Below are 20,555 nucleotides of genomic sequence, written 5' to 3' on the forward strand. Positions count from 1 at the left end.
CTTCAGTTGAAAGACAAAAAAAGATGAAAGGAATATTTTGACTCTGAGATTTGCTCTTTTCTAGTGAAATACTGGACACACTGATCTCTTTTGGGCCAGTTAAAATTCTTCAATCTAACCTGTTATGAGGGGTCACAAGTAGACATTACTTCATTTTAAGAGTTCAAAATGTTTCCACTGAATAGACGATCAAAAACTGTCAATTACTTTGCGAAGGAGGTTAAATAACGCTCCAAACTTGCGCTAAATCTTGCCGAGGAAAAACTGTCATGGCCATTTTCAAAGGGGTCCCTTGACCTCTGACCTCAAGATATGTGAATGTAAATGGGTTCTATGGGTACCCACGAGTCTCCCCTTTACAAACATACCCACTTTATGATAATCACATGCAGTTTGGTGGCATTTCATAGTCAAGTCAGCACACTGACACACTGACAGCTGTTGTTGCCTGTTGGGCTGCAGTTTGCCATGTTATGATTTGAGCATATTTTTTATGCTAAATGCAGTACCTGTGAGGGTTTCTGGACAATATTTGTCATTGTTTTGTGTTCTTAATTGATTTCCAATAATAAATATATACATACATTTGCATAAAGCAGCATATTTGCCCACTCCCATGTTGATAAGAGGATTAAATACATGACAAATCTCCCTTTAAGGGACATTTTGAATGGATAAAAAAATGTGATTAATCACGATAAAATATTGTAATCGATTGAGAGCCCTTGTTCAAATGTAATCTTGTAAAATGTAGTTTTTGGCAAGACACTTGAATAAATCAAGTTGTTTGGAAGGAGATGTTTTCACAGCAATATAAAACAGATAATAGAGAAGGAAATATGACCAGTATGCAAACGGTATTAAAGGAGTGGATGTTGAAGTACATGGGTACATACCGTGGTTTCAAATTGGTATTGAGAACCGTTGTTTTTCCCTGGTATTGGTATCGACTGCTTTATTTCTGGTGTCGAAACATTTCTATCAAAGAGACAGTAATTTATCCTCAAAACAATTTTCTTGCCCTTGAGTCGTGATGACAATAAATCGTCGAACAATGCATCACTTTTCTCCTCCGCGGGATTTGGAAAAGAGCCTCCGCAGCATTCCAGAGGTGGGAGCACTGCGGATTTAGTGAAAATGAAACAAGAGAAATAAAGTGAAAGAGAAGGGGAGTACGTTAACAAGGGCAGGAATTCTGGAGGCAGTGTTTGAACAAGGAGAGGAATGCTCTGCGCGTGGCAGAATAAGTGCTGGGGAGGAGGAGAGAGCATCAACAGTGCAGGGAGCGAAAGGACTGGAAAAACAGTGTGGGATTAAACTGTGCGAGATATGCTGCGATGCATAATGAGCGCCAGCGTGGGTTGATGAGAATATGACTATTAAACATAATGTGTATGTTTAGAGAGCAACGTTTTCTCAATTCCTGTTCATATAATTGTAATTTCTCCTGGAAACGTTGACACACACACAGTTCCTTTCCGCAGATTCACATTGCAGGAAATCACTCCGTTCAGCCATCAGTCACATCTACGCGGCCAGATGGGAGTTCATTGGCTCGGCCCGTGATGCCGCCCCTGGGATTGCTTCACTGCTCTGCTACATGATGTAATGGTTATGACAGGCCTCATTGCAGGATAATTAAAGCTGGTCAGGAATAAAGCGAAATTGCCTGATGATGGCTTCCGCTGCCAATGAACGAGGAAGTTATTATCCACTTTGTCTGAGCGAACAACGCCATTCCAGCTCCAGCGGAGTCATTGTCGGGGATTTGGCGGCTCGTTTTACAAACGTCGCGCTCCGTACCGGGTCGAATGATTGAGCCGAAAGCTGCTCTTTCCAAGCCGTCAGTGTGGTCAGTTTGTCTTATTCGGGCCAATCCATCGGAGGCATCTGACCTGTTTATTCCGCTGCCATCTGCTCGACCTTGCAGCGCAGGAAAGGTCCAGTCCGTCACTCTGCATCTCCCTTTTGCTTGACCCCCGAAGATGAAGGGGTGCCAAGAGATGTAGAGCTGGAACCTGGGAGACGGCCAACAGCATCTCTGGCAGAGACAGGTTGGGGACATTGTACAGTGTGGAGACAAAAGAGAGTAGGTGGCAAAGAAAAACCTATTCTATACTTTATCTATTCATTTTCTGGCTGTTTGGGCTCAAAGATTGTAGTGGACGTAGTCACCGTGCCACCCGTTGGTCTGTGGACTATAGTTTTGAAGCCTTGAGTTCGGCATTCTGTCCGTCGCCATCTTGGTTTTTTGGAACCAGAAGTGACACGAGGGGGTGGAGCTACAACCGAATGCTGAATAAGACATTTTTAGGCAACCAAAATGTTACAATTAACTTTCAGGGTCTGAAAAAACACTGTGAAAGGGTTACAGTTGTAAGACGAAAACACGGAAGACTCCCAGATCGGACAACGCAGTGGTAGCGACCTGTCAATCACAAGGTAGCCCCGCCCTAAAGCATCCCCTGCTTTAGGACCATAATTTACTAAATGAACGTCATGCTGTATTGAAGAAGACTTGAAACTAGCGATTGAGACCATAAACTCATGTTTACAATGTTTACTGAGGTAATAAATCAAGTGAGAAGTAGGGTCACTTTCTCATAGACATGCAGGTAATCCAAAAAAAATCATGCGCCTCTGTGTCCTCCGGTGTCCTCCGGTGTCCTCCAGTGCTCCTAATGACATCTGCAAGATTTCACAGACCGGAGAAAAACAACCAATCAGAACCGATCTGGAGCCTGCCGTCCACCTTCCGTCTATGAGAGCCGACTGTCAATCACCCGTGAACTCCGATCAAACGGTCAAACTATGTGAATATTATGGATCAAATATGAATCAATATTCTGTTACTGTAATGTCTACTTCTCACCTCAAATCTTTTCAGAATCATCTCGTAGTGTACTGTTTAGCTGTAAAATGAGACAGATTGTTAGCCGGCAGCCACGTTGAGACCTCTTGAGGAAAAACCAAGCACCGCCCCACCAGCTGGAGCGCAGCCAATAGGAACGCTCTCTCTCTCTGAAATGACCTGTGATTGGCCAAAGTCTCCCGTCATGGGCTAGAATTTCCAAAGTCTAAAAACAGAGCCATGAGGAGGTGCAGAAGTCTAGTTTTCTCACAGAACACGTGAATTACAATATGCTGAAAGGTTATTATTTTCCCAATGAAGCCACAAGATTGTTACCTACTGAAGCTTTAAGGCACTTCTGGATTGGATTACATTTTCAGACCTGGAGGTTGCCCCACTGTCTCCAGCCACCAATTTTTTTTTTAAAATCTGTACAATATGAACACCCACCCTGGATTACAATACAAATGATAGTGTCATACATATTATTCCCTGGCTAATGGTAAGAGCACAGTGACTTGACATGACTTGTTAATGCAATAAAAAGTCTTTTGTTTTGCAGTGTGAAGAGCTGTGCCTCTAAATAAAGTGAAGCCTCTGGGTAGTTCCAGTAAGAGTTGTGGTTCTCCTGTGCAGCTCCACTGCAGGGCCTCCTGCTGCTTTCTGTCCACTGATGAATTAGTCTGTATGCACCTAATAACACTTCCAGTAAATCAGAGAAAGCTCAGGGTGAAACTCAGGGCTTCTGTCCACCGGCCTTTGATTTGATTGCCCTCTGCATGATTATAACTGTGTTTTACCTTCAGTTCTGACCACCGTTATGATTGTCTCCTCTCGACTGTCTGATTTTCAATTTATGTCCTTGTTATGTTCACGGCGAATGATTTCGGCAGGATTCTGGAGTAGTCTCGTCCTGGCTCTCACCACCTCCTCCTCCTCCTCCTCCTCCCTACAGCCCTATCAGCCTAGACAGATAAGTACCTTTTCCCACGGTGAAGGCTTTTAACTGCCTCGAAGCCTGGAAAGAGTCTGGCTCTGCCTCCCTCTCACTGGGGGAAAGTTACATTCACACTATCACAGTAATCTGTCTCCACCAGTCGGTCTTCACAGGGTCCATCATCCATCAGAGGGGGAGCGATGATACTATTGCCATGCAATCAACAGCGTGACAGCTTGATAGATCCGCCTCTCATATCCCGTCACAATTGCTTTCAGTCTGTTAGAGATTAGGTCTAATATTTTCCGGTTCGCTCCTCATAAAACGCACTTTTATCTTCCTCTGAAATCGTCTATATTTGTTAAATAATAACAGATTAATTCGTATACATGTTGTGTTTCGGGTCGGTGTATGAACGGGAGGATAAAAAAAGTTTGTGATGTTGATTGGATGTTCTTCAAAAGCTGGAATGTCTCAGTCTTTATGGCTCAAGGTGATTTTAGCGCTCAATGAAAGCATACACATACTCTCCTCTATATTTACAAAGAGACTGTTGTTTGCGTAGATATTAAGGCTGTCAATCGATTAAAATATTTAATCGCAAATGAATCACACATTTTTTGTCTTTTCAAAATGTACCTTAAAGAGAGATTTGCCAAGTATTTAATACTCTTACCAACATGGGAGTGGGCAATATGCTGCTTTATGCAAATGTATGTTTATATTTATTATTGGAAATCAATTAACAACACAAAACAATGACAAATATTGTCCAGAAACCCTCACAGGTACTGCATTTAGCATAAATAAATATGCTCAAATCATAACAAAGCAACAGCTGTCAGTGTGTCAGTGTGCTGACTTGACTATGATTTGCCCCAAAACTGCATGTGATTATCATAAAGTGGGCATGTCTGTAAAGGGGAGACTCGTGGGTACCCATAGAACCCATTTTCATTCACATATCTGGAGGTCAGAGGTCAAGGGACCCCTTTGAAAATTGCCGACACGCTAGTATGAGATAGTTGGTATTAATGGATTCCTTAGGTTTTTTTAGTTTCATATGATACCAATATCTAGCTTTAAAACTGAGACCGCTACAACCTAAGAAGTTGCGTTAAAGAAATTAGGCGTTAAAACAAATTTGCGTTAACGTGTTATTTGCACGTTAACTTTGACAGCCCTAATATCCTTTTTTTGCATTCTCTGTCTTTATTTTAGGTGCAACTTAGATGATATTGGTGTATTAATGAATCAATTAATCAATCAATGGAACAATGAGTGCTTTATTTCAGACCAAAGGTCCATTTTTATATCACAAAATTCTCAAAATGTAAATTTTCTTCCGCAGCAGAATAATAACATCTTTGAAGTTTAATGTGTGCGGCTTACTTATTGTTATTCTGCACTCTACTTTATCCAGTCAGAACATAAATTTATTATATATATGTGTGGGCACATTCATGCTAACAGACATAACTAGTATTATAAAACCTTGGCGCACAAAATAACATCATCATAGCATTAATATTCAGGACTGTAAGTCTTTGCATACCGCTCTTTATACCTGCACAATATTTGCGGGGGAATATAGGAGACCCTGATCAGCCAGACTTTTATATAAATTGACTTTAACATTCATCAATGAACAGAGTGAGAACTTATGTGAAATGAAAGCACATCAACCTGAGAAAATAATTACAAACACAAAGCTAAATACAAGCTAAAGTCCAGCCTATCCCCATAGCTGACAAGACTAGAGTCACATACTTCTCTGTCTCATCTGCATTCTGGATTCAGAGCAGATATTTATTTAGGCACTCCTCTCACACTTCTCATGATTGATTTGATCGAAATCCCCCGAGGCATAAAAAGTTCTAAGTGGAATCGCGATGAATGGCAAAGATTAGAGCGATAATTTATATGTTTGTGCCATGCTTATCATTTGAGAAGATAAACAATTCTAAACTGCCTCTCAGTCACCTTGGACGGGATACAATAGTTATGGAGGCTATATGGTTATTAATCTTACCTGTTTTATCTTCTATGGTGGGAACTAACGGCATTTTTTCTTTTCATGGCCTCTCTGCAGACACATCCTGACTACTCTGAGCTAAAATAGTCAATATGGAAGAGGATTTTTAGGGTCTTACACTATAGAAATACATGATTAATAAGCACTTCTACAGCTTCGATCAGCATGAAATTCTGTCAAAACAATGACAAATATTGTCCAGAAACCCTCACAGGTACTGCATTTAGCATAAAAAATATGGTCAAATTATAACATGGCAAACTGCAACCCAACAGGCAACAACACCTGTCAGTGTGTCAGTGTGCTGACTTGACTATGACTTGCCCCAAACTGCATATGATTATCATAAAGTGGGCATGTCTGTAATATCTGTCATATCTTGAGGTCAGAGGTCAAGGGACCCCTTTGAAAATGGCCATGACAGTTTTTCCTCGCCAAAATTTTGCATAAGTTTGGAGCGTTATTTAGCCTACTTCACGACAAGTTAGTATGACATGGTTAGTACCAATGAATTCCTTAGGTTTTCTAGTTTCATATGATGCCAGTATCTTCACTGTAGTTTTAAAACTGAGCCTCTACAACCTAAAAAATCTAAAGTTGCGTTAACGCATTATTATCGCATTAACTTTGAGAGCCCTAAAAATTATACAAAACTATAATTACAAACCACGAATCTACCAACGTGATATAATGCCAAAGTGTACAATAGACCTGCTTGTCCACCAGAGGATAGCGTGTCAGTGTAACGGGAATATTACATGCGTGTATGAAATTGCAGTACCAGCAGTGGGCAACACTCTCACTCACTCAACTTAACTCACTTAGGTTTAGACAACAAAAGTACTTAGTTAGGTTTAGGAAAAGCGTCATAGTTGGCCTTAAAATAAGTACGTAAACTAAGTAAAATACATACGGAAACAACGTAATATAAGTATGGAAAACATGTAATAACGTCACTAACCTAGCTTACAAAACGACACACCAGTCTTGAAGAGCAGTCTCCTGGTTGAAAGTCCTGTGTTTGTTGGACCCACACGCCCGCCACAAGCAGTCTTTCTTACTTTTTATTCTACGTCACTAGCTCTGAATGTAGCATATTTACATGGATGCGTTGACATTGCTACATGCTGTACAAAGACACGCCTAAAGGAAGAACGGCATTCTTATTACACGCTTTTGCTTTGCGCATTATTGCGTCATTTGGACGCCTTTTCGTGCGACCGGGCTGGAAATACATTTAAATGAAACAGACTTTTTGGAAACTAACCCAGCTTTCTATACGTTCTTTAGATATTTTATGCCAGACCTATTTTGGAGCATTTTAACCTCTAACACTTTAACATATACACATCTCTTCCATAACAGACACGATTGACTGTGGGCACATCACAGCCTTGCATAATCCCAAATTTAAAGCCAGTAATGTTCTTTAATCCAACGTGCAAACATCAGTGCACCATGGTTTGGGACTCAAAAATACCCGAACAACTGCTGAGACGGAGGGAGCATCCAAAGTTCGAGCAGCGGGCTGAGAGGTCAGGTATCGCCTGCAGCTAGTGGCACAGACGACACCGACTGGCACCTCGATGAAGGCAAGAGGATTCGGAGAGCAAAGTTGATCTCGATGTTTAGAAAATACCAACAGAGCGGAGTTGAAGAGGTTAGCGGCGCTCTCAGTATCCCTCTAATTAATATTCAGACCTCGTAGCAGTGCAAGCTAGTGCCCCTTTGCCCTCCCTAGTCCCCGTTTGTCCAGAGTGAAGGAGTTTGTGTTTAAAGACAGATCTCCTCGCCTCCGGCTAACGGACTCTCTGAGCCTCTGCTGAATGATTGGGCGACCCCGGGTGAGCTTTTCCCAGAGGCCTTTTTCGGTATTCTGTTCACAAAGCGCCATCTAAAGACCCTCATTGATCAGCTGCTCTTTAAGATCCTCTCTTCTCGTTTGGTCAGGAGTCACTGTTACATCACTGTCACGGGGAAATGGATAAATGCTCATCTGATTTATGAGGGACCGGGCTGGGTCGCAGTTGGAATACAATATATAAAAGACAAACATTTGTAAGATAAGGAATACATTGTCAGTGTAGAATTGCAACAAAAACAAGGTTTGAATAACTCAAGACTTGAAACCAGGACTTCTCTTATTTACACCTGTGCTTTTCCTACTCTGACATGTCAAAATGTCTCACAGCCCATTGCTGGGATTGATGTCGCTGCAGTATTTTCACTCCTTTTCAGTGACATTTCACGTAGAATGAATTAGTCAAATGATTTTCCAACACAAAATGCCAAAGCGCGAGGCATCGCTGTGCAATCTGAACACCTCTGCAGCCTCGTGAACTCACCTGAAGGTCATGTTCACTACAAAAATGAGAATTTCCACCTCTGATATCAACTAAAGCCCTCACATACCCTTTTTGACTAACTACCGTGACCTACAAAACTCCAAACCACATCCCTCTCCAAACCTGCCACATTAATCAAATGCCTTATTTTTATTCATCACTGTTCCCATTCCCCCTCAAGCCTTTTTGACAAGGTAGCACCTAGCTCAGTGCACTCCGCCGTACGCGCCTCCTCTGTCATGCAGATGCAGCCCACAACTTAATTATTCATCCCCAATCCATCCTTTAACAGCAGTCTGTTAATAAATATTCTCTTTGCTAAGATTAGAAGATTTTGCATGACCTAGATATCAAATCAAGCTATTGTTCCAGCTCCGTCATGCTACATTTTCTCTGACAGTGAAGGGAGAGGAGAGGAGAGGGAGGGAAAAAGAGAGAGAGGGAGAGGCAGATGGATGCAAACTTAAACGGATGCTTCAGTTCAACAGTGACCCCTGCTGTAGAGTGCAGACTGGTTTTTGTTTCCCTCAGGGCAGACAGCTTATTGGGGTCTTTGAAGGCAACACAAACCTCCCTCCTCTCTGTATCAAAGTGGCTTCTTCTCCACGCTGAAATACTCAGAGACGTCTGTACCAGTATAAAATACATGTTTTCCTGTGTGCGACTACTCACATTCACCTGTTCTATGGAGTCCCAACTGTGCCGAGAGAAAAAAATTGAAGGACTTTTCAGTGTTGTCAGTGTAACAAAAATTAATAAAAGTTCCTTGATGATATTTTTACAGCTTTAAGCCTAGTCCACACGTACACAGGTATTTTTAAGCCTCCGAAGGCATTGTATTTTCGAGTTGCCTGTCTGTACATTCATACCATTCTCGTGAAAATGATATGTCAGGAATGCCTGGGGGGAATCGTATTACATCTGGCACAAACATTCATTTGGACTCAAGGATGTTGTGATTAGAATTTGGTGGTCAAAGGTCACTGTGACCTCACAAAACACGTTTTTAGCCATAACTCAAGAATTCATATGCTAATTATGACAATTTCAAAGGAATGTCTAATGGGAAAAAATGATGACATGATGACATTTTGGACAGACATGGATGTAAACTGCAACTTGACTGGTTGGCGGAGGTACACAACCGCAAGGCGGTAATTCTAGTTATAAATGTAGCTTTTTCTACGCCTTTCGTCCACACCCAAACAGTGTTTTAGGTCACTGAAAACGGACAAGTTGAAGATTTTCAGAAACTCTGTTTTCAGGTGTCCGAATGTGCTACGGAGGTCACTGCTGATATCCAACACTAAAACGATAAAGACCCTGCCCAGTGGTCTTGACAGCTTCAATTGTGTTTTAGCGTTTTCACCTGGACAGAGATTGTTTAAATAAATAAATAAATAAATAAAATCTTGAGATGGTCTTTGAATTTTACTTTTTGTTATTTGGTTCACTAATGTGTCTAAGTAAAGTAATTTGTCTTATCCTTTAACATTTACAGTATATATATCCATATATATATATATTGTGCTTTAATTTGGAGACGTGTAAGGCACCTAAAATTTAATGAGATTCAACCCACAAAGCAGCAACACGAACTCTGATTTGATTTAAAACAGATTTATTTATTTTTTTTTTTACTTTAATGCATAATTTAAATGCAATTTTAATGCATCAATTCAGAATTAGATTGTAAAATGTATGTATTAAATCATAATTAAATGCTTTAAATATCAAAATAATGTGGATGGCACAATACGGACTCCATAGTCGTGTCCTTGAATACCAGTGCATGTCAGTGTGGTCACCTCCAGAGTATGTCAGGAATGCAGTGCTCATCCAGGACACATAATCCAGCCCTATAATCCTAACCTTGACCATTTGTCTGAGTGACAGGAGTAATCTTGGTTCAAGGTTGGTGGACTGCTGCTTTAGGAGGATGGAGAGGGGGGGGGTTGTGGCAGCTATCCATGCCATACCAGGGGGGCCAGTTCCTCTGGAGCCTCAAGTCCAAGCCCATACAGCTGCAGCCTTGACACCGCTAGCAGCATGCTTTATGCTTCCCCGCTGCAGGAGAGTAATCACTGGCTCTGCAGCAGTGGCGGTGAAGATTTAGCCGTCCTCTTACCTTCAGCCCAAACCGTCAGTCACTCAGAATAGAGCAGCTGCCTGGAGGCTGCCACTGGAAGTATACATCATCACCTATCACATCCTCCTCCTGCTGCTAACCACTATTACGCCTTATGAATCAATGTGTCGGAGGGAAATATCCATGAAAGGCAATTAAAATAACTAAGAGATCCATCAACCATAAACACAGGAGTTGACACGATTACCATCTTGATGAATATTTATCACAAGGAAAGGCAAGATGAAAGGGTTTCCTCGCTGCTAAAGCACAAGGCAGACCCCTCACTGAGCGATGCCAAAAGAAATCGTGGTGTTTGCTCAGAGTCGAATATGTTAAATGATAAGGATGTTGGTTTAAACAGACACCGGGAGCTCGTGGGTAGACATGGCTGCTGCCGGTGGAGGAAAGGGGTGAAGTGTTGGAGGGAGATTTGACAAACTCCCGCAGGCTCCAATACATTTAGGAATAAAGCCCTAAAGCTGGAGAAGATTTTCTAAAGGCTACGTCTGACAGATAAAACAGAGCAGACTGTGGGGCTCCGAGTAATGTGGAGGAGTAGCCGCAACTCCTCGTAGGAGGATGACACAAAATTATGAAAAAGTGGGCATACCAAATCTAAAACAAAAGATGCTATCAAGTTGCATTTTGGGAAATGTAGGATCCAGTTGTTTTGGAGCTTGACACACACTGGAGACTCTTATCTCGGCCTCTGCTGCTTCAATTTTGACCGTTCTTTTCAAAATCTGTCTCTTGATTCCCACCCCTAAGTCTGCCTCATTTACGTTTTTGGATTAACGATTAAAAGTCAGCGCTCTTCTTTAATCGGCAATGTTAAAAAACAATATGGGACATCCTGCACAAACCCGCCGTTTTAAATAGCCAAGCTACAGCCAATAACGAGCTACCTCAACTGGCAGCTTGCAAAACTATGCCGCACAGTTGACGAAGGGCAGATGGTTGGTTGCCGTTGAGGTGACTCAGCGAGTGTCCCGTTGAAGATGATGACACAACAGTTTCAAATCAATTAGACAGCTGCAGCTGATTCAGAACGCTGCTGCTCACGTCCTCGCTAAGACCAAGAGGTCGGATCACGTCACTCCAGTTCTGAGGTCTTTACATCGGTTTCGTCTGTTAAAGAATTGACAGAAAATACTACAGAAGTACAGAAAGGTTTAGGGCCAAAACACATTTCTGATCTTCAGCTACATTACGAACCATCCAGACCTCGCAGGTCGTCCAGGACGGGTCTGCTTTCTGTCCCCAGAGTCAAAACTAAACACGGAGAAGCAGCGTTCAGTTTTTACGCTCCATAATATCAGGAACAAACTCCCAGAAAACTGCAGGTTTGCTAAAGACTTTTTCTGTTTGCTGTTGCCTTTTATTAAATCAAATAATTATTCATGTCTTGCCTGTCCTATTCTATTTTAGCTTGTTTTTATTTTTCTATTCTCTTGGCTCTTTAATAACTGTTTTAATAGTATTTAAATGTCCTTTTATGGTGTATTTCTATTGCACTTTGTCTCGATTCTTTTAATGTTTGATGTAAATCGCTTTGAATTGCATTGTTGCTGAAATGTGCTATATAAATAAACTTGCCTTGCATTGTCTTACCGAGACACTGCAACTAACTTAAGCTGAATATAATCAGTCAATTAATCACCTGATGGTTTACCTACACATTTGCATCTCTTAAAAGGAGAATTAAAGTGTAAATTGCCTTTCCAAATGTGTGTATCTGATATCGTTATTAACCTTTATAATGGTTTTCATTACGGCGATAACCTCCCAAAGGTCGGCCACGAGTACCACACCGCCGACTGTATGTAAAACAACTACAGTATGTAAAACAAGTTGAGGAAGTGGCACAGACAGGAAATAGAGTGAGACAGATGTCAGACTTTCACAAAGTCCATTAAAAATATCATTAAATTTGCATTTGACCCGGGACGGGAGGTTGTTAAAGCTCAGCGGATAATTTGGAACATTCAATGGAGTTGAACTCCGATGATTTCATTCAAGGCTAAACTCTGCCATCAGCATTCAGACAGGATGAGTTATTGCCTTGTCTTGCCCGAGCCTCGAGTGTCAACCAAATTAAAATTCTGCTCAGAGCGGAGGACATATAACAAGAGAAACTTTTTTTTCCCGCCCTGCAAGGTAGGAAAGGAAGGAACAACAACTGGGAGGCAAAACAACACACAGCAAGACCTTGCAGCAGGTTTGGATGATTTTCTGTGACACCGGTGGCATCAGGGATCAGAGGTGAGGCTCTGGGGGTGATACGCTGGTAGAGAGTTGGGTGAAGTGAAGACAGAGCCAATAAGGTTCCTACAAGGTCCCCTCATTACTTCACTTCCATCACCCTCCTAAAATGGGCTCCTGTGCTGGATCCTCTCCTATCCAGTCAAGCTGATATGTGAGTGAGCGAGATAGCCTCTCCAATCTGGCTACCAAAAACACACTTTATGTTTACCAATGAGCTCGCCGAGGAGATGGTGTCATTCAAGGCGACAGGTAAGGGGTGATTCGGAACCGCGAGCCTGTCAGTTTGTGTCTGTTTTCACAAGTTTCACCTCCAGGAATTGAGAGGAGGAGAATTGGGACGAGACCAGGAAGTTCTCCTTAAAAGGTTGTTATGACCAATGACTGCTCCTGTTGTAGCTGACCTGTCTTGTTAGTGAGCAGCTTCAGCACCAGTGTTACTGACGCTCCCACGTCGTCTGCATCAACAGAGAATCAGAGCCTCTTTGTGCTCATTTTGTACAGATGGTCTACATTATATGTCGGACTATTTTTCAGCTGTGAGCAGTGGCTAGACAAACTGCGGAGACTTCAGGACGTCACTGCTCCCTGTTAAATGGTGAATTATTACACTTTTTTAAGGATTAATCAAACAACATATAATATGTTGATTAGTGAGCTTTAGAGGTGCTAGCTATTTGTTACCTTTGGACAGAGCTGGCCCAGCCGTGTCCCCCTTTTTTACAGTCTTTATGCTAAGCTATCAAGGGTGGGAATCACCACAGGCCCCACGCTACGATATTATCACAATACTTAAGTCACGATACGATCTTATTGTGATTTTAAACATTTTGCGATATGCTGAGTGTTGCGATAAGATATATTACGATTTATTACCTTTTTTCAACTGCAGTTTGTCAACATCTGTTTTATAAGATACAGTTTTCACTCTGTTCATCTCAGAGTTTTCATTCACATATCTTGAGGTCAGAGGTCAAGGGACCCCTTTGAAAATGGCCATACCAGTTTTTCCTCGCCAACATTTAGCATAAGCTTAAAGACAGACAACCTCTGAATGACAGAATAGCAGCCGGCGGATTGTTAAGAGGTTAACAGTTTATACTGTATACTAAAAGCTCAATACTTAACATCCATGTATCGATACAACATTGCCACACAAAATATCACAATACTATGGCCACTAGGTGGCAGAAAAACTCCCCTACTCATTGTCACCTTTAACTGCTGGTATAGCTTACTTAAGCTTAAGCTTCACCCCTTTAGAATGACATTTCTGGCCACCTGATGAATTCATGTCCAACATTCAGTCTCCTTTCAGCTCTGTTTTGGTCTCCATATTTGACTTTCATCACAGCTTTGTCAGTTGATTGGTAGGGTAGATAGTGTACCGTCATTTTTTTCTTCAGAACACGTTTCTGCTCATGCTGTGTTGGTGAGGCTAAATACTGACCCGTTAAGCCAAAACAAAGGGCTAAAAGAGGCGGCCTGGAGCTAAGTGGAGTGGTTATTCTCTGTGGGCCTATCACCATGACGGACCTCTTCTTACATTACACTCATTGGATTCAGTAATAATATAAATAAATATAGATTAACAAGCTTTAAGTGACTGCATACACTTTTACAAAAGAGAGATTTTAAGGTGTAATTGGATTTTCCTTTAAAAGGGTAAATCCGTCTTCATGTGTTAAAACAGTAGAGGAACAAGAATGCATTCCTTTTTGCATTCAGGCTTGATTCACCTGAGCTGGCCAAGGGTTGATATTCTTGGCTCGGCCGGGCGCCACCGCTCTGATTACGCTCTGATCCAGCTCATAAGCAACCAGCCTAATTCCAGGAGCTCAGATATGACACCTTAGGGGGGGGTTCTTTGTGCCTTATCTCAAAAGCGAGGTACGTCCATTTAGTGACACGCACAGAACCGAATTGTTCTGCGGTATAAAAGAGAAGAATTACGGGCTAAATGGAGGCGATCCAGTGAACAACGGTGCGCCGCTTATCAGAGCGACGCAGGGCACTGGAGGTTTTTTTTTACCTCAGCCGAGGGTGAAACACAGCTGGGAATGGAACGAACACAGATGTTGTTGCTGTCTGCTACGTCAAATTTCATTTCAGAGGACGAGGCAAGTAGAAATTGAAATTCATTTATATTGATCCAGGCATTGTTTTGGTGAAATGTGTGTGTTTGTAGCTGTTTCACAGAGATATAGCCTAACAAACACGTTGTTTTCTCTCTGCGTCTCTCTCTCCTCCCCCTTATTTGCAGTTTCTATAAAAGAATAACAGTCGTACAGCAGTCTCCGTTACGAGGGAGCAATCCCCCTCCTAATACCATGCTGACAGATTGCTTTCTGCACCAGCAGCAATGGTCGCTCAGAGCCCCATTGCTAATTCTGTCAGACGTCACACACTTGTGGAGACACTAACACCCGCCCCAACGGCCTCAAAAAGACATGAAAAGCCTCAATCTGACAGTCGAACTGAAACTGACGCCTGTCAGCGTTGTAGGCAGCAAAAGCCAAACAGTGACACTTACACTCACACACACACACACACACTTGGTCATCGCCCAGTGAGAGCCACACATGACACCCACAGCAAGCGTGTCCAACACGATGAGCACGCTCCTCATCACGCCACAGAGCACGAGAGTCTGGTTGGATGTCGACATATCATATCACACATGAACACTTCCCCACTGAAGTCGGGTGACTGACACTGAGCATAACGAGCGAGGCTTAATTCAGTTGAACGTGTGACTTTGTTAAGCAACGGAGAAATATAAACAGAGGCACAAGAAACAGCCGAGAGCTTTACTAACTTGTCACCTTACTGTCAGCTTTCACTTCTGTGGGATTTATTGCGGTGATTCTGACAGAAAAATCGGAACACCTTTCAACTTTAAAAGGCCCGAACTGACATCAAAAACCTAGCGGCCTGTGTCTTCGCCCCAACACACCGCAAAGACTACAGCTAACGGTCAACTAGCACGTACGTTCTGCGCCTGCGTGAGATGAGATAACTCTCCACACCAGCAGGTGCCGGTAGTCTGTATTCGTCATTCGAAAAGGGAAACCGTAAGACAGAGGATTGCAGATAATAGGGATGTCACAATACCAGAAAATTAGTAGTTAATACCAGTGAAATTCCACGATTCTCTGTTCCAACCTGTCTTTTAATGACGGACGAAAGTTTCAGAGTCGGTGTGTAAACGTGATTGACACAACGTGAGGTCGTATTTATTTTTTAAATAAATACGGACTTGGTGTTATTGCATCCATCCGACCATTCGTTCGTCTATTTTCTGCATCAGCACACAATATAAGGCTACTTTAAGCTTTTGAAATACTCCTTAAGTGCAATCAAAACAGCAGGAGTACATTCGACCTTTACAATAAAAATAAGTATGATAATACTTTATTCTTTCTGAAATGAAAAAATAACACCGCTGTAGAAAAGGTTGTTTTTTTCCGTGATGCAGTGAGGTTCATTTTAAATGTGTACAATCAAATGCCCACATATGAAAAGAAAAACAACTAAAAATACTCTGTCTGCAGTTGTATTATTATATATAATTGGGCCCGCAGAGTTAATTGTGTAGCTACAAAGAGTACAGAAAAGTAATTTAGTAGAGGGTGCGTGTTCTCCCTCATGGCAATCAATGCAGGAAACAGATGAGAGGGATTTTGGATGGATTAGGAGTATTAGCACTACGCTACCCCCTCCCCATACTCCCACCCTGGCGGGCCTTATTATTAGTTGGCTGAATATATCATTATGAAAATGTTTTTGTCTGACTCTGCCGCTCGGGATTGCATCTTTTATCGAATAACAGTGAGCATTATGACAATTTAGATCTACAAAAGAATATGAAAGATGGGAGAGTGAAAACCCCTCGGGGGAGTTGTAACGCATCGCTAACTTCAAAAACAGACTTACACATGTACATATGCAAACACGTGAATCTGTCCCCCCTTGTCATTGGGGAGGAGAAGATTAAAAAAAAAACTGCACTTCTCTCATTCCAGCCTTGTATTTTTAAGTGACCTACTTGCAGAGAGAAAGCTGTCAGGAGATGGAGAAAGGCATGAATGACTCGTGTGAAGATGGAAGATGGAATAGAAGCAGCGAGATCAAATTTTCCTCTCTCATCTGTCAGGGTGTATACTCACGTATTGACTCACGTACTGTATGTATTCTCAGTGTGTATTTATACTTTGTTCCAGCTGCTCCCCACAATCTCTTACCTATTCTCGTTATCTTTTTTCGGCCCGTCTCTCCCCCTTCCTTCTTTCCCCAGAGGGCGAACTCCAGCGTCTAAAATCTGCTTTATTGATTTTATTTTCGTGAGTGCCGGTCCTGTCTTTGACAGATGAAACTCTGGGAGATATTACAACACAGAATACACCTCCTCTCCAGACCACACCAGACTCAGACGACGGCTACTAGTTCTTGTTTCTTAGTTTGACGGAGTTTATCCCTCTGAGACGCACAATAGAGCCGTTTTTGTCTTCTTGAGGTAGATACAGGGGTTCTTTAGGGGGAGATAGCAGGTCAACAGTAATAGTAGTAGTGGTGTACATGAAGATTAATTTGAGATGCAGCTCAGCATTGTGTGTAAAATAAATTGTGAAAGTGTGTAAGGTTTTAGAACATTATGATAATAGTATATGATGATCATCCCCATGCTCTATTATGTCTCATAACTTGTTGCAGCAATTTTTGGCTTGATGCCATTTGTTACACAGATTTGGTGCTAAATTTAACCATTTTTTTTTACCACTTGAGAGTTAATAAAAATGATCAATAATCCCTTCAAAATACCACATTAAGACACCAAGACCTTGAAGAACACCATAGAAAAAGCCATGCTGTGATTTGGTGTCAAAAACGTTTGACATTTGGAGAGTTCTGCAAGAATTGCATTTTTCGGCAATTGGATGGCGAGCACTTCTGTTGTTTAAACTCCCCTTATTGTCAATCTAGCTAGGAAAGCCATCCATCCTCTGAATGCTCTAGGGCTCTTGTTTGTGGCTGTACAGTTTCACGAGGCTGTGATTATCCTGGAGGTCACCACAGGTCGTTTTATACAGTGAAGTTTCAAGAAATGGTCTCACTACAATGAAATGGCTCCTATGGGGACTAACATCATCACATATGAATACAGTTGGGTTCATTGGATCCACAAGAGTCTCAGTTTTACAGTGATACCCAATTTATGTAATTCAAGACTGTTTAGGGACCCCAGTATGCAGAAATATTCAGATACACCATTTTAGAATAGGAGAAAATAACACATTTATACTGCATTCAAAAAAACTTCATGTGATTATCATAAAGTGGGCATGTCTGTAAATGGGAGACTCGTGGGTACCCATAGAATCCATTTTCATTCACATATCTTGAGGTCAGAGGTCAAGGGACCCCTTTTTAAATGGCCATGCCAGTTTTCCTCACCAAAATTTAGCCTAACTTTGATGCGTTATTTATTTCCTTCCAGACAAGCTAGCATGTCATGGTTGATACCAATGGATAGGTTTTCTAGTTTCATATGATATCTTGACTGTAACTCTAAAAATTACTATGCTACAGTAAAGTCGGGATCGCGTCTCAGAGTGTTAATTCGCACCAACGGTGTCATCGCAGCAGAGCAGCTTGTCGAGCAAACATGATGAATAATTGAATTGGGTCTGGACAAACACGGCTCATGATTAAAAACAGACTGTGACAACATTAAGAGCTCGACAAACACAAATCAGCAGTGGTGGTGGTGGTGGGAAACGCTGGGCACGGACAGGAAATTGGTGGGGTCCAACGATAGCGCCCTGAGGGACAACTCGCAAGACCAAACTGCTGATTTAAAAATGGAATAAATGAAGGAATTGTGGCTGTATTGTAATAGAGGTGAGCTGTTTGTTTCGGGGCGTTTTGGGACAGGCTCTCCGTGGGGAATGGCTTTTACTTTTACTTTAAACTGTAAAGCAGGAATACCAATGAGAAATTCATAACTAGGACCGCAGCCAAAAACAAGCTCTCAAAGCCTCCTTTCTAGATGGGCTCTGAAGTCCCTGCTTAGCGCCGTAATAAGAAGCTGGAATTAAGTATTGAGGCTGAGAGAGACGGGTTTGCAGTGCAGGAAACGCCTCTTTGCATTTCTCCCTCTGACTGTAGGTAGGGGGTTAAGTGGGTATATTAGGATAAGATCAAAAAGATTATTATGATGTGCTGTGAAGTCGCACTTGAGTCTAAAAATGCCTCTTGGTAATGTGTCATTATTGCAAACAGGCATTACTGCTGCAGAGTGAGGCAGACTTTTTAAGTCTAGGATGTTTTGAGCCTCCCAATAAAATTGTGTTTTTAACAGCTAAATTTCAGCAGAGCCTCACTTTCTCTCAACACAATGTCTGTTATGCCGAAGCGCTAATGGAATCAAGAATTAATATGGAATATTCATAAAAATGCCAACAGATGTACGTATTAATGATAGAATTGACTCTAATGCATTACACAACTTTTCATGTTTTATACACTCAGTGTTGACTTGACTCACTTTGGGCCCAAAGTTTAAAGGTTAAGTCTTCTTTTTTAGTATCGTCTGGAGTGCCATTGTTGTCAAAAAACTGTTAAAACACACCAGTTAGCCACACTGGGTGACATGTTCCTTCATTATGATGAACACGGCCACATATTCTGTTTTAAATCAATCACACACACACACACCATTCTGCTGCTGTAAATACTCATTAGAGCACCAATTGTGTATTAATCCACTGCTGGAAATAATCCCCAACGAATGTGCTACTTATTCCTGTTTGAGTAACATCTGCTAAAAACTAGAATCACCGCCTCATGGTTGTATGAATCCGCCAACCAGTCATCACTTCATCATTTTATCCTATTACATATTAGTATGAAATTGTCATAATTAGCAAATGATTTGAACTTTTGACCACCAAAATTGAATCAGTGACTTTTTTTAGTATTTTCCTTTTAGGGATGCACCAATTGTGAAATTCTGGGTTGATACCAATACCGATACCAATACCGATACCAATGTCTCGCATCCTCAGCTGAGAGCCTTGGGGTTGTAGCAATGTTTTCAGCATGCCTCATACTTATATTAACAGAGCCAATGGAAATGGTACAAGGGTGTTGACAAAGTTTACATGAGTGAACTGTAGTGTGTCATGTTTCCCTCCAGAGGGCAGGGTCATGACACCACGAAGACGCCACGAGGCTGATCCTTCTCTACTGAACTCGGCCCTGACTGCAGGCACAATTGTTTCCCCTGTTCCCTCGTGCACGTTATTTGTCTCAGATGTCACTAACGCCGGCTCTGGATGCAGGCAAATGCACTTTGTAGTCAAGCATCAGGAACAAGGCGTTTCCAGGCTAACGGCGTCCTGAGTGGGTATCACTCTGGCTGCAAAAGGGATGAAGAGGCACAGAAAAGAAAAATGACGCGAGTGAGCAGCAATTCATTATAAAGGAAATGTTGAAGGGCTTTGTTTGTCCTTTCACCTGCTTCATACTTGAACGGAGCTACATTACCTGCTGCAGTATTTCTGTACCGGCTCTCCATCCTCCTTTCATGTCTCGCTTGACCCCTCTTGCTCTTTCCCCGTCTCTCCCTCCTACGATGCTTATTTTCTGTCACCTCTTTACATTTCTATTTTATATTCTTCTCTTCTCGTCGTGGCTATGCGCTTATCAGTGGGAGCAACAGAAGATAAGACTTGGGATTGTTTGCGCTGGTGAGATACCGGAGGTAATTTGGACATTCCAGCTCCTACTTTGCCGGAAAATAGTAAAAAGTTAAACACTTTTTGGAGGTTTTCAAAAGGTGAAATGTTAAGTTAAATACTTTATAAATTAGACCAGATAAATGCATTTAGGCAGAGTTAACAGGCTCTTGTTTTTTCCTCTCATCGGTAAAACAATGTACGCTAGCCTTCCATATTAGATTCAATGGTATAGGTAGGGCCCATAGATGATTG

The 20,555-nt window shown here is 41.8% G+C and overlaps 1 protein-coding gene across 12 annotated transcripts in view; it reads right to left on the reverse strand.

The window, feature by feature from the left end:
• magi2a (membrane associated guanylate kinase, WW and PDZ domain containing 2a) overlaps window positions 1-1,190 on the reverse strand; it is a 238,717-nt gene extending 237,527 nt beyond the window's left edge. For 3 of the 12 annotated variants that reach the window (XM_037759922.1, XM_037759923.1, XM_037759924.1), the window contains exon 1: window positions 897-1,190. The gene's annotated coding sequence lies outside the window, so the exon portion shown is untranslated. The remainder of the gene's footprint in view (window positions 1-896) is intronic. The other 9 variants (XM_037759912.1, XM_037759911.1, XM_037759913.1 and 6 more) reach the window with 8 other exon arrangements.
• Window positions 1,191-20,555: the final 19,365 nt, after the last annotated feature.

This window comes from Sebastes umbrosus, chromosome 23 (genome assembly GCF_015220745.1).
Source record: "Sebastes umbrosus isolate fSebUmb1 chromosome 23, fSebUmb1.pri, whole genome shotgun sequence".
NCBI classification, from domain to species: Eukaryota; Metazoa; Chordata; class Actinopteri; order Perciformes; family Sebastidae; genus Sebastes; species Sebastes umbrosus.